Below are 13,311 nucleotides of genomic sequence, written 5' to 3' on the forward strand. Positions count from 1 at the left end.
GGTCGGGGATAAAGTTATACAATATACACTATATTTAGGGCCATAAATCCTTTTTTTTTAACGACCATAATGGTCAAATTCGAGATTATCGATTTGAAGGTTGTCTGACACAAGAGAAGTGAGTCTTTACTCTCTCTTTTTCATAAAGCCTAGGTCTTATTTTAACTTTTCGTAAGGTTTCCAAAAGAAATAATCTACCAGGAAAAGTAATTTGTATGGCCTTGGCTTTCTAAATCCCTGCTTCGAATTTCGCTTGACAATGCAGTTCCGATACCTAAAAACTAGCAGATCAATCATATCAACCTTGGCAATAAGTGATCAAAAATAGATTTCATGCTATAACATACTGTATATTGTTTCATATTATGGGGTTGCAACCTTATATCATAGAAATAAGGAGTACATAAAAAATCCGTTGAAATTATGAAATTGGAAAACCTTCCAATTGATGTAAAGAAAGGAAAAAAAGGAATTTCAAGTACTAAATATAACATATCTTGTATGTTACCTCTACTATCTATTTTCAAAATTTTTAAATATTTATAAATTAACTCGATCTAAAATATTTTTAAAATTTTAATTTCATAATTGGGATTGAACCAAGCGATTGTAAAGTTTCTTACACAAGAACTGCATCTTCCGACTTAGTATATGGTAGGCACCTTATACAAACCTCACCCTTTTTAGATTATCCATTTCCAGTGCAAATAGAAGTGCCACATCAGCACTACTTTTTAAACATGACATTCCAGGACAAAGAAAATCTTTATGTTAGGCCATCTGAGAGAGGATATGGAGTTTTTTGAGATGCATCAGAAGTAAAATTTTCACGATACAAATTAAATTTATTTTTGGAAGATGGTTTGATAGTAAAATTTTCACGATACAAATTAAATTTATTTTTGGAAGATGGTTTGATAGAACAGTAGCCCTATTAAAATAAGTAAAGCCTCATCTCATAACTCATCAAAAATTACACGTTAAGTGTTGGAAGACCTTTAAATCGATCATCTCAACTTGAACATTATGATCATGAAAAAAAATTAGCATTTCAAATTCTAAAAATAGTGTATATTGCAACAAATCATCTAGAGCATCCATTTCACCCCAAACATAAGTGTTAAACAGATCTACAAGATCTTTACCACTTTTTGAGTATCAAATTTTATTGTCGGTCTTAGAAATTGATTTTAGATACATCATGAAGATTTCTGATTCCCAAAGTGCTTTCCCCATGAGGATTTGAGGTTCATAAAGCCTACGCCTTATACAAACTTCATCCTTTATGTTTTTTCCATTAAGATTCATAATGGAAGATGAGCAATAGGTAGTAGCTTCAGGAACATTTTTACAAGGGGCAACATCTCCCTTAATACCGGCATGATGCTTCTTAAACTGGTTTATTCTTCCTTTCGTATATTTTTCACAAAATTGCATCACAAAAATTGTATCTAATCAATTTTTGTTATTTGGATTCGGGTTATATTCATATTTCCAACCCGGATCTCCATTTCAACTAGATCTTGAATAAGGCATCTCAAAATAAAACAAGCAATTTACAAAATAAATTTTTGCACTTACTTTGATTGCTCGAACTCCAAACTTCTACCTCTTAGATGTTTTCTTATGCTAAAATAATAAAAAATACCCTTTAATAGGATTATAAAATTCCAAAACTAAATCAAATCTATATGGGTGATGTTTGAATCCATTTTCGTAACTTTGAGAAGCACTTCAATCCAATGAAAGTCAAAAAAATTAGTTTTTTTTATGTTTCTTTATCTCTTAAATGAGTTCTTGCGGGTTTAGGTTTGAAATGAACCTAAAACCCATCCTTTAAACCTTTTATATTTAAAAAGAAAATCAATACAACTAAAAAATAAAGAAATAAAAAATTTCCATCCCTAGGCGGGGCGTAGGCCCTGGGCGAACCGCCTAGGTTTTCGCCCAGGGACTGCCCCAGTTTGGTCTCCTAGGTTTGTGCGATGCGCCCAGACCTTCTGGATCGCTTAGGCGCTGGGCAATCCGCTTTTTTTAACACTGTCATAATTTCTTTAAATCCGTCATTCATCTCTCTTTATAATTTGTTGGTGAAAATGACACAGCACTTCGTAGGCTGGCCAAAGAATACTGAATCAGTCTACACTTACGATAAATATTTTTGTATATATCAGAAGAACATATGTTCCAAATATGTTGAACTAAAAAGAACGAAAACAATGCTTTTAGTACCTTAATATACGCTCCAAACTGATCCTTATTAAAATGAGGTATCAGTAGGTTTGTAACAGAATTATCGAATCGGGGAGCCTTGCACTCAGCAGTTCCGAAGCTTCCTTAGAAGGTCCAAACCATAACCATGTTGGAAGAATCACGATGGCTTAAGTTGGAAGAATCACGAAGGCTTAAGTTGTAAGAGCTAGAGGGCCATTAGCACCCTCGGAAGGCAAGGCCTTGGTAGCCTTGGCCCTGGAAGGCGTGGCCCTCAAAGCCTTAGCCTTGGAGGAGACCTACATGATTGCCGCATAAAAAATCATCCAAAGCTAACTTTATACTTTCACCATATATATGAATTGTTACATCATTGCCATTGTTCTAGTTAGGCCTACATACTATCACTTTTTACCTTAACCGATTAGTGGTGCGGGCAATTTTGGACCATAAAAAAATCAAAATTTTAAACATGAAAAGGTTTAAAATCTTGATATTTATTTGCCATAAATACAATGCATTGTTTTCAATTTCAAAATAAAAATTATCTTGTTTTAAGAAAATCTGAAAATATAAATAATCAAAGTTTAAAAGTATATTCAAGATTCATCAACAATTTTGACAAAGTTTTATGTTTGTTACCCATCTAACACAATTCACTTCCTTTATCTGGGCTTGGGACTGGTTTAGGTAAAGTTTAAGACCCTCACCTTTTTTGGACCAAAGATTATAACAATTCTCAAAAAGGTTTTGTTAGTGGTGTGGCGTAAGCACTGAGCGAGCCATGAGCGAAGCGAGGGCTGCCAGCTTTCTATGGTTCAGGAGTGTAAGCTGGCTCTCTCATCCTATGATGGAGGAGCGTAGCGGTCGTCATGGCATGATAGAGGTTGTCTGAGCAACGCAACGCTCATAAGTACTAAAGGAATGATGCCACTCGGCATATTGAAGGAAATGACAAAATCGAAGGGAAGGAATAGGGGATACCTTTAAATTGTAATACAAAAATTTTTTAAGTAGGGGTATTTTTTGTCATTTAGAATGGTAGAATGGTTATTTTTATATGAAAATAGTGGCATTCTATTAGTAGTTAAAAATAATTAATGCATCTTGTGGGTGATGTCACACACCATATCGATGATGTCATTGTTCACTATTGTCAATAAATGCTTTTGTTTCTATTAGGAATTTCTAGTTTACTCTTGACTAATTACTTAAAATACCCCAAAACAAAAAGTTGCTATACTTTAGGATCAGGGTATCTAAATGTCTAAAAATGTTGAGTACTTTTTCAAGAGTCTATATCATAAGTGGTGTAGCCTAACAAAACCCTCTGATCTTTCTTTGAACTTTGACATGGTTCTTGCTTTTGAAATTGGCTTTGCTTGATTGGAGGGAAGTAATTATTCTTAGGTTTTTCTTTTCTCTCTTTGAATTATGAACTCTCAGTCTCTATGTTGGAATTTGATGAGGCTTTTCTTATTTGTTGAAAGTGACTTCTTATATTTTGGACTACTTGCATGTCATAAAATTTTTACTACTTTGTTTTGTATTTATGGAAGCAAACAATTGGACAGAGCATCCCTTTTATCCACACTCAATTGCAATACAAAGTTAATAATCATGGCCTGATACTCTATTTATTCAAATACAAATAATTCACACATTTGGAAAAGTCGTAGTTAAGTATTAATCTTCAATCTCCAAACCCCTTTACAGTATGTGCACGTATACTAAATGTGTTCGGAAGTACACCTACTTGGGAGGATTTTTTAGGTTGAAATTTTGGGAATCACATAAGAACTATTAGATTATTGTTTTTCAAAAGAAAAAAGCTGAATTGGGAGGTCCCTCCAAAAATTGGACAGTGTTCATCCTTGAGAACATTACTATTCTCAAGTGCATGTAGATTACAAATATGGAGTTATTCATTAAGGCTACTCTATGGGGCTGAAGAGCTTATTTCCCCCCAAAAAAATTGGCTTACTAAATTTCTTAATCCCAAACAAAACACATAAGATAATTTTTAATGGACGAAAAGTTGTTAACGAGACAAGCACGTCTTTCACTTTACGCTTCAATAAATCGTTGTCCAACCCTCGCAGTGCAAAATTTATTTATTTTCCTGTTTAAGCACAATGATTTTAAACTCCGATAAATGTACTCCTAAATCTTTTTGCTCCCACAAACATAATGACTCATTCGGATCAAGCTACGGATGATTGATGATCATTCATCTTTTTAGAAAAGCTACGGATGATTGATGATCATTCATCTTTTTAGAAAAGTGAGGTTTTAATCACTTAGATTTGATCGCCCCGAGTATAGAACTACAGTGTTGTTCTCACTGCACTATTGGATACAACTTCATTTAATATAGTTGATGATGATATGACCTTATTAAATTATTAATCAATCAACACATTTCAAATAGGATCATGCAAGTAAAGACCCTAGTCATCTTATGTTTATTAACAATACTATGGTCTATAGTTCATTATGACAGTATTCAAATCACATTACACATGCTTTTTATACCTACTGGGCACTTTACTATGTAGTCCATGCTCCAAATCCCAATATGCAGTCTTATGCACCAAACTCCAACATCTAATTAAATAGATCCATAATACCATATTTTTATATATCACATGCTTATATGCTACTTGATAAATGTGAAGTACAATTGGGCACTCTACTATATAGTCCATAGTCCATGCTCCAAAATCCAATATGCATTCTTATGCACCAAAATCCAACAACTTCTAATTGAATATATCCATAATACCATATTTTTATACATCACATGGTTATATGCTACTTATGCTAAATACTTTTGGGCACTTTATTATATAGTCTATAGTCCACACTCCTGTTTACATATTCTAAAGAATTAAATCCATGATACCATATTTTTAAACATCACATGCTTATATGCTATTTGACAGGCCAATGTCTTCCATATGTTAAAACAGAAGACCATTTACCTGGTGAAGACCATTTACCTGGTGCTAGTCGCATGTCTCATTTGATTCCACACTAATGCCTTTCCCGGATTCCTAAGAACACCTAATACTAGTGCCTTCCCCGGAGCTTTTATGGTTTGGTGGTGTGTTGCGGTCGGTTGAAGGACCTACATGGAAGTAAGATGTTTTTCAAATAATGGCTAGACAAACAAATCAAATAAAGCTCAAATAAAAAGAAAAGATTAGGGGAACTAGCAGACTCGTTGAGATGCGCAGGTGAGGGTCCGGGCTCCTACAAGTAACAGAGGAGCGGAAGCACTAGGCAGCCTGGGGGTTCAGGCCGCCCAGCTCCTAGGCAGGCACCCAAGAACATAGCCCCCTAGTCTGCCCAAAGCCTAAGTGGGAGCCCAAGAACACAACATAGTTTCAAAAAGCACTAAGTGGATCCTAGATGGCTTGTCCCCTAGTTTCAAAAAGCGATAGTTGCGTCCTAGGTGGCCTGGGGGTCCAAACCACCAGTGCCTAGGTGAGCGCCCGGCTGCCCGCTCAGCGCCTAGGCAAGCGCCCGACTGCCCGCCCAGGTGGGCACCCAAAACCTGGGCAGCCCAGTTGAATCAAAAAAGTATTCTACAGTTTTCACAGTTATATATTGTATAAAATATAGGAATTAGGTATTTTGGGCACATCAGAAATGAAAATATACTACACATTAGCATACACTCTATAAGCATAACCATAAATCGGTCCATAATCCATATCCAATTAAAACTTAAAATTTACCATTCATGGTTCAATCAAAGTTCAAAACTTAATAATTATTCAAAATTTATTATTCATCAATCACCATCAGAAAAATTAGGGTCAGCTGCATTGGCATCATATTCATCGGAGTCGTCACCCTCCTCAACATATTGGTCATCCTCCTCCGTCTCTTTTGAATTGGCATCTTCTTCCTAATCTTCTTCGTCCACCCTCATTCTATGTGTAGATGATCTAGTGGCCCTATAAGGGTCAGCTGATATCCCTGAAGCATCCATGACCATGTCCCATGTCAATACTTCATGCCCCTCGACCTCATCATCATCAACTAATCACTCCATAGCATTGTCCATATTTTTTTATATGATGGGGTCTCTCTTATCTCTCTTAGCAACCATGTCTTTCAAGAATTGATTATACTTGACGTAGACTAGTTCATTGAGCCTCTTTGATTTAAGCATGTTCCTTCTCTTTGTATGAATCTAACAAGATCAAATGAAACTAATTAAAATCTATGATTCATGTATTATTGATATAATTATATTAATATAATTATACAAATTACCTTTACGACTTTACTCCTTCAAAAGTGCTCCAATTGCACTCAGAACCGAATGAAGAAGTGGTTAGGTTTAAGATCCGAATGGGCAACTTTTGTAAATTTGGAAAACTACACCTATGTTGGCTCCACCAATTGGCTGCAAAAATATTTAATTAAATCATAAATAAACAATAAAATTATAAAAATGAAACTTAATTACTTGGCCTTGATAAACTTAAGAATATTATTACTACTTTGATCAATTTTGGTCATTTGCCTCATCGTCATTGAACTCCCAAAAGATTTTAATGAGCACTTGTAATTTATCAGCTCATCAGCGTATAAGATATTGAACATCAGGATTAGGGACTAGCACATCTACACACTTATTAAATCCAGTCATAATTGTGTCATTTGTGTGTATATCCTTGTCAACATAAAAAAATCTTGTTTCAAATAATAACCAACTGCATGCAATGGCCGATGTAGCTGTCTATGCCACTTCTCATCAATAATCTCCCAAACAAGCTTGTAGCAGTTATCATCATTATCAAAATTTTGAGCTATCTTTCTTTTGTATTTCTCCATAGCCTCATATATAAAGCCCATAGAAGGCTTGTCACTATCAACCATGCAAAGGACTTTGACAAAAGAAAAAAATACCTTAAGAGTGCCTTTCACCCCTCGCCAAAAAGTCTTAAAATGATAATATCTCTCACCTTCTTCTCAGCCTGATCCTTTGACCACTTGTATGCTCTTCAGTCATCTAACGTAAACATCTGCCTCAACTGCACTCTTCTCGAATATATGATATCTAAGCATAAGTACCATGTCACAAATCTCGTGACCCCAGGCTTCACAATCTCTTTCTTCTTTGTAAATCTACGCATCTTGTTGAGAATGAGATGGTGACCATAAATGAAATTTGTAACTGATTTTACCTTTTTGACTGCACTTGATATCTCGGTTAAACCTCCAAGAGCGTCAAGCATGAGGCCTATACAATGTGTTGCACATGGTGTCCAAAAAATTCTAGGATAAGCTGTGCGCAACAAATTAGCTGCAACAATATTATGAGCAGCATTGCCTGTGACAACTTGTACAACATGATGCTCCCGTACCTCCTTGATTCCCTACTCTAAAACTTGGAATATGTAATAGGCATCATGGATACGATCAAAGGCATCAATAGACTTCAAAAAAATAGTCCCTAAAAGACAATTCACAAGCCAATTCATCTGACTTCTTCTCTTGCTATCACTCCAAGCATCATTCATAATAGAAACCCTATATTGGGTCCATGCATCCTTCTTAACTTTTATAGTTTCATTCGTGATACTCATCGCCTTTTTTAAAAGAGGCTTTGAAAGCTCATTTGGGGTTGGTCCTTTCATCCCAAGGCCAAATTGGCTAATTGCCTCTACCGCGGCATAAAAGCTGCTCAAGAGAGCGGTATTGAAAGGAATGCCCGCCTCATAAAACCATGTAGCAAGATAATAAGCAGTCATATCACTCTATTTCTTCTTCATTCTATTTTCAATGGTGGTTTGCTTTTTTGTTTTCTCTCTTGCAACCTCAGGGTCCGGCCAAGCCAAATAACTATCCATATGACCTCTAACCCTAGGCTTCTTACTCCCAGAACCAGAACCAGAAGCAATTACAATTCCGTTTCCCTTTTTCCTGATGATGAATTGTTCTACTTTTACCTCTTGACATCCCTCCCTAATCCCATCCTCATCACTATCATCATCATCATAATTAACCCGAACCCTAGACCTAATTTCTGCTATAGAAGCAAATCTTTCATCTTTTTCCATTTTTACCATATTCAAAAAATTGGTTATTTCATCTTAAACAACATTAGGAGTCTTTTTACATGGGGCAACATCCCCCCTGATACCGACAAGATGTTTCTTAGACCTGTTTATGCTCCCTTTTGCATCCTTCTCACCAAAATTGCATCTTATGCAATTTTTATCATTAGGATCTGGGTTGTATCTATATTCCCAACCGAGATCACCACTCCTATTAGATCCTGAAAAAAATATTTGAAATAATATAATTTATACATGCAATTAAAAAAAAATTACTTACTTTGAGTTTGATTACTTAATCTCCAAACTTCTACTTCAAAGTTTTCTAAAAACTCAAAATCTTCTAAAAAACCCCCAATAGATTTATAAAAACATCAAAAATTAAATCTAATATCAATGGGTGATGTTTTGATCAATTTCTCATAACTTTGATAAAATCATTCGATCCTAAAGAAATCACAAAAAAAAACTAGATTTTTTGGGTTCTCTCTCTAAAATGGGCTCTAATAAGTTTTAGGCATGCTCCCAGGCCCACAGATCCGCCTAACCGGCCGCCCAGACGTTGGGCGGTTCGCTTTTTGGAACATTGGAACATTGAATATAAAACACATTCTACAAGAATACTTGACATTCTACGGGAATGGAAGCTTACCTGCGGAGTTCTAAAGCGCTTCGTCTTGGCTTTTGCCTTTCATTCCATGATAAAATATATATATAGAGAGAGAGAACTCTGCCACTAACTACCGAGAGAAAGAGTGAGAATTGTGAAACTATTTTGTTCTTTTGATGGAATTCAAGAGACAAAGAAGACGGCGAGTATGTTCTATTCTCCCGAAGGCTTACGCTTCAGCTCAGGTTCATGCGTCATTTGGGCTCATGCCGCTTGCTCGATTATGTGTCATTTGGGCCTTTGTTTGATACTTGAATGTCAATATTTTGATATTTTGGGGTGTGATTTGTATAGAGTTGAGGCTCTAAACAATCAAATTAGAGCCCACCTTCAAATAGTGTCAAGAAATATGGTGATAGTCTTAAATTGTATTTTCATCTTTAGTTATAAAATTTAAACCTTCAAAAATCCTGTAGATCGAGCAAATTTATAAAACTTGAAAATCTTAAAAATTGAAGGTCGAAAAATGCGTTATAAGATGCACTAATTCCAAAATTTGAAATTCATTTTTTTGTTATGTCTATGCATCTTGATATCGAGAGGATCAATTTGATTGTATTTGGGCATCAAAACAACCTCTTCTAGTGAAAGTTTTGAGGTGGGCTCTAATTTGATTGTTTCGAGCCGGGGCTCTATATGAACTTTTCCCTTTTGATATTTCATATAGGAAAAATATACAAAGTGACCATTTACATTTTTTTTTTTTTTGGGGGTAATTTAGTTGAGAAGAGAAGCCCCTACCCGTTTTTTCAAATAGATTAAGAATTAGCATTTTGAAGTTATTAGTAGTGTAGAATTATTGATAGGAATGGAAACTGCAATGTGGTGACTAGAGTGTGGGGTACTACCACCACATCACAACCTTTCTTGTTCATCAAATTTCAAATCAAATGGCATTAAGTATATTTGTGACTAAACTCAAAGCCCAACAAAATATTTCCTGAACTTCGTGACATATACCAAACCATCCAATTGGACATCTAATGGCTAAACAACCCCTTTAACATATAAAACTAAAAGATAAGCCATAGGGTTGTCTAATGCTAATAAAATCTGATCGACTAATAAATTGGGTTGTCTGATATCCACGACCGCGAACAACCCTGAATTGTACACAAAAAAAAAAATGAAACAAAACAATAAATGATGTTTATACTGGTCTGATGCTGCAAACATCATTACCCATGAGCAAAACTGGAAAAAAAAAAAAAAAAAAAATTAAAATCAAATGGTACATGTATTTTCCAAAAAAAATTGCATTCATTTTTTACTATTTATAGTTAATATAATTTTTAATTTCTACTTTATCCAAACTCGTGTAATCACATTATTTTTTGAGAAGGTGCAGGATAAGACTATTTACTTGTCACACAAGAAGCTCACAGTCACCCTCATTCATTAAATGAGAAATCAAAAAGCTAAAAGTGTGTTATTGAATGTGCAACAATGTTCAATAAAAATTTTATCGAACTTTGTAACTCATGTTTAGTATCTTGATTTAAAATCTAGCAGTTATAAATGTTTGCGACCTTCGTGTATGAGAAATAAACGGTCTCTTAATATACATTCCCTTAATTTTTTTTTTGTCTGGGTAACCTTCCTGCTCCACCAACATATTCATCTTTAAATATGATTTGTCGTATTTTCATTCACTTACTGCCAGGTGTATTTTAGAAAAGGTTTGGAGCGAGTCTCTACTAAGGACTTATTTCAATTTCACAAGCACTTGCTTTAAATCAATTTTGGTTCACAATCTTATTTTCATTTTGAGAAGATTATATTGATTCACAATCTCATTTTTTAGATGTTTTTTTTAAAGTATTTGCTTTGAAATCTTGTGATCGTAAATAATCTCCATGTCTTACCTATATTTATTTGTTTATTTTTGTATCTTCCTATTGAATAAGGTTTACTCATCTTTATGGAATGCTTTATGCCCTTAAACATACCAGCATTCCACTGTATATGTATACAGGTACACCTCATTCATGTAATTACATGCTCTTTTAAGTTCTCTCTCTCTCTCTCTCTCTCTCTCTATAGTATTTACCCAGTTTGGATCCGGAACCCAGATTTCGTATCTTATACAGATGCAGGCATGGATAGATGATTTGGATCCAATATGAGTCCGATCTAATTTTTAAAATTATATTTATTATTTTATATATAGTTTTATATTTATTAATGGACCCATATGTGGAAATGCGGGCCTCGTAATAAATCTGTCCTTGAGATGGATTTTAAGACTTAAATTTTAAGGACATGTAATATCTAACATGGAGATCATGAATATGGAAAAATAAATAAAATTTAAAAACTAGAAATAATAATTCTAGTAAAAAAACATTTGGACCATTAGTTTTCATTGTTTTTAGATGAAACACCTACTTGCATCCATCTTTAAGATGGACACTTTACACATTCTTGACCACATATATAGAAATGTGGTCCAGCCCGCATGAAACAATTTTCTATATATATATATATATATATATATATATATATATATATATATATATATATATATATATATATATATATATATATATATATATATATATATATATATATATATATATATATAGGGTGCGATTTGTAGAGAGCCTGCCCTCAAATAGTGTTGAGAAATGCGGTTTCAATACTGGTAACATTTTTGACAACCTTAAAATATATTTTCAGCTTTATTTATAGAGCTTCAAAAATAGTGTAAAACGACATATCAATGAAAACTTGAAAATTGACGGTCCAAAAATGTGTTATAAAATACATTATTTCCAAAACTTGAAATCTAATTTTTTCTCATATCCATGCATCATGAAGTCGAGATGATCAATTTGAGGATATTTGAGCATCAAATCAATATCTTCTAGTGAAAGTTTTGAGGTAGACTCAAATTTGATTGTTTAAAGCCTCGGATCTATATAAACTTTTCCCATATATATATATATATATATATATATATATATATATATATAACACATAACCAGGAAAACTTCCAACCGTTATCTAGAAAAATAATAGAAAGTCATAAAGCAAAAAACTATAAATATTTGCATATTTGACTAATACAAATAGCAATAAAACCTTTAACACGGTTAGGTTTAAATAATTCAGTCCTAGTATGCCTAAGAAATACTAGGCACAATAAGTTTTCAGACTCACTCCTAGGAATGGTTGAATCCAGCCTTTGTAGTGGACCTATTTACTTTAATTGTTTTCCAAACTTTTCTGTGTCATTAACCGATCCTAATATCTTAGATATATTAACAATAAATCTCAAAACCCAAAGATTCAATATGACTCCTGGATCTCAAAACTTAGTCATTATATATCGTATATATTTTAAGGTCATGAATACTCTTTGTCCTAACATTATGCAAGCAGATGCAAAAGAACAAACTGTATTATTTCAAACCAATATAGAAAAATCAAATATTATTATTCCAAAAACTATTGCTTGGTCAAATATTATTCTACCCCAATCGTGGTCAATTCAAAATGAAAACCAATTAAAAGAAGTACCAATAAACAATATCCCTAATCAAATAGTTGAACATCAGGATGGCAATATAAAAAATAAAATTTCAAAATAATAGAACCTCGAAATAAACAGAAAAAGAATTAGGAAACCAATAGTCCCGGCAAGAAAATCTTGCCATACAACTTCAGAAATAATTATTCTTCCTCCACCACCAACTACAACTACAAGATCCTCAGATTTACAATAACAAGGAATAAAAAGAACAGCAGACCATGTAGTTATACCTACTTATACATCTGAACCAGATATAGCTGAATTTCAGATATTAACTCTACAAATAGAAGATATGGAAATAGATGAATACCTACTAATAGTAAAAAAGAAAAAAGTAGATATTGAATATCTGAAAAAGGATTATTTGTCTCAGGAAAACCAAGGCATTAGATAATGGTATCTCAAAGCTTTTCAACCCAGATTAATAGAATTATTTCATAAAAAATGCAATAAATTCTTAAAGAAAGAAAAACATAGTATAAGTCTTCCATATGAACCAGGATTTGATGAAAAACAAATTCCCACAAAAGCAAGGCCAATCCAAATGAATATTACATTGTTAGAATGTGCAGAAAAGAAATTGCTGAACTCCAAAATAAAAAACTTATTAGACCAAGTTTATCACCATGGAGTTGTGCAGCTTTTTATATCAATAAAAATGCTAAAAAATATAGGAAAACAGGCAAAACGTATAGAAAAATTAATTACTCCTCAACCAAAAGTAGTAACTCCTCCTACAACTAAAGTTGTTTTATTTAAGCCTCCTCCGGAACTCAATAAAACCAAATTTCATCTTGAAGAAGATAATAAAACACTAA

The sequence above is a fragment of the Amborella trichopoda genome, chromosome 13 (assembly GCF_054954075.1).
Source record: "Amborella trichopoda isolate Santa Cruz 75 chromosome 13, AtrichopodaSantaCruz75HAP2 v2.0, whole genome shotgun sequence".
NCBI lineage: Eukaryota > Viridiplantae > Streptophyta > Magnoliopsida > Amborellales > Amborellaceae > Amborella > Amborella trichopoda.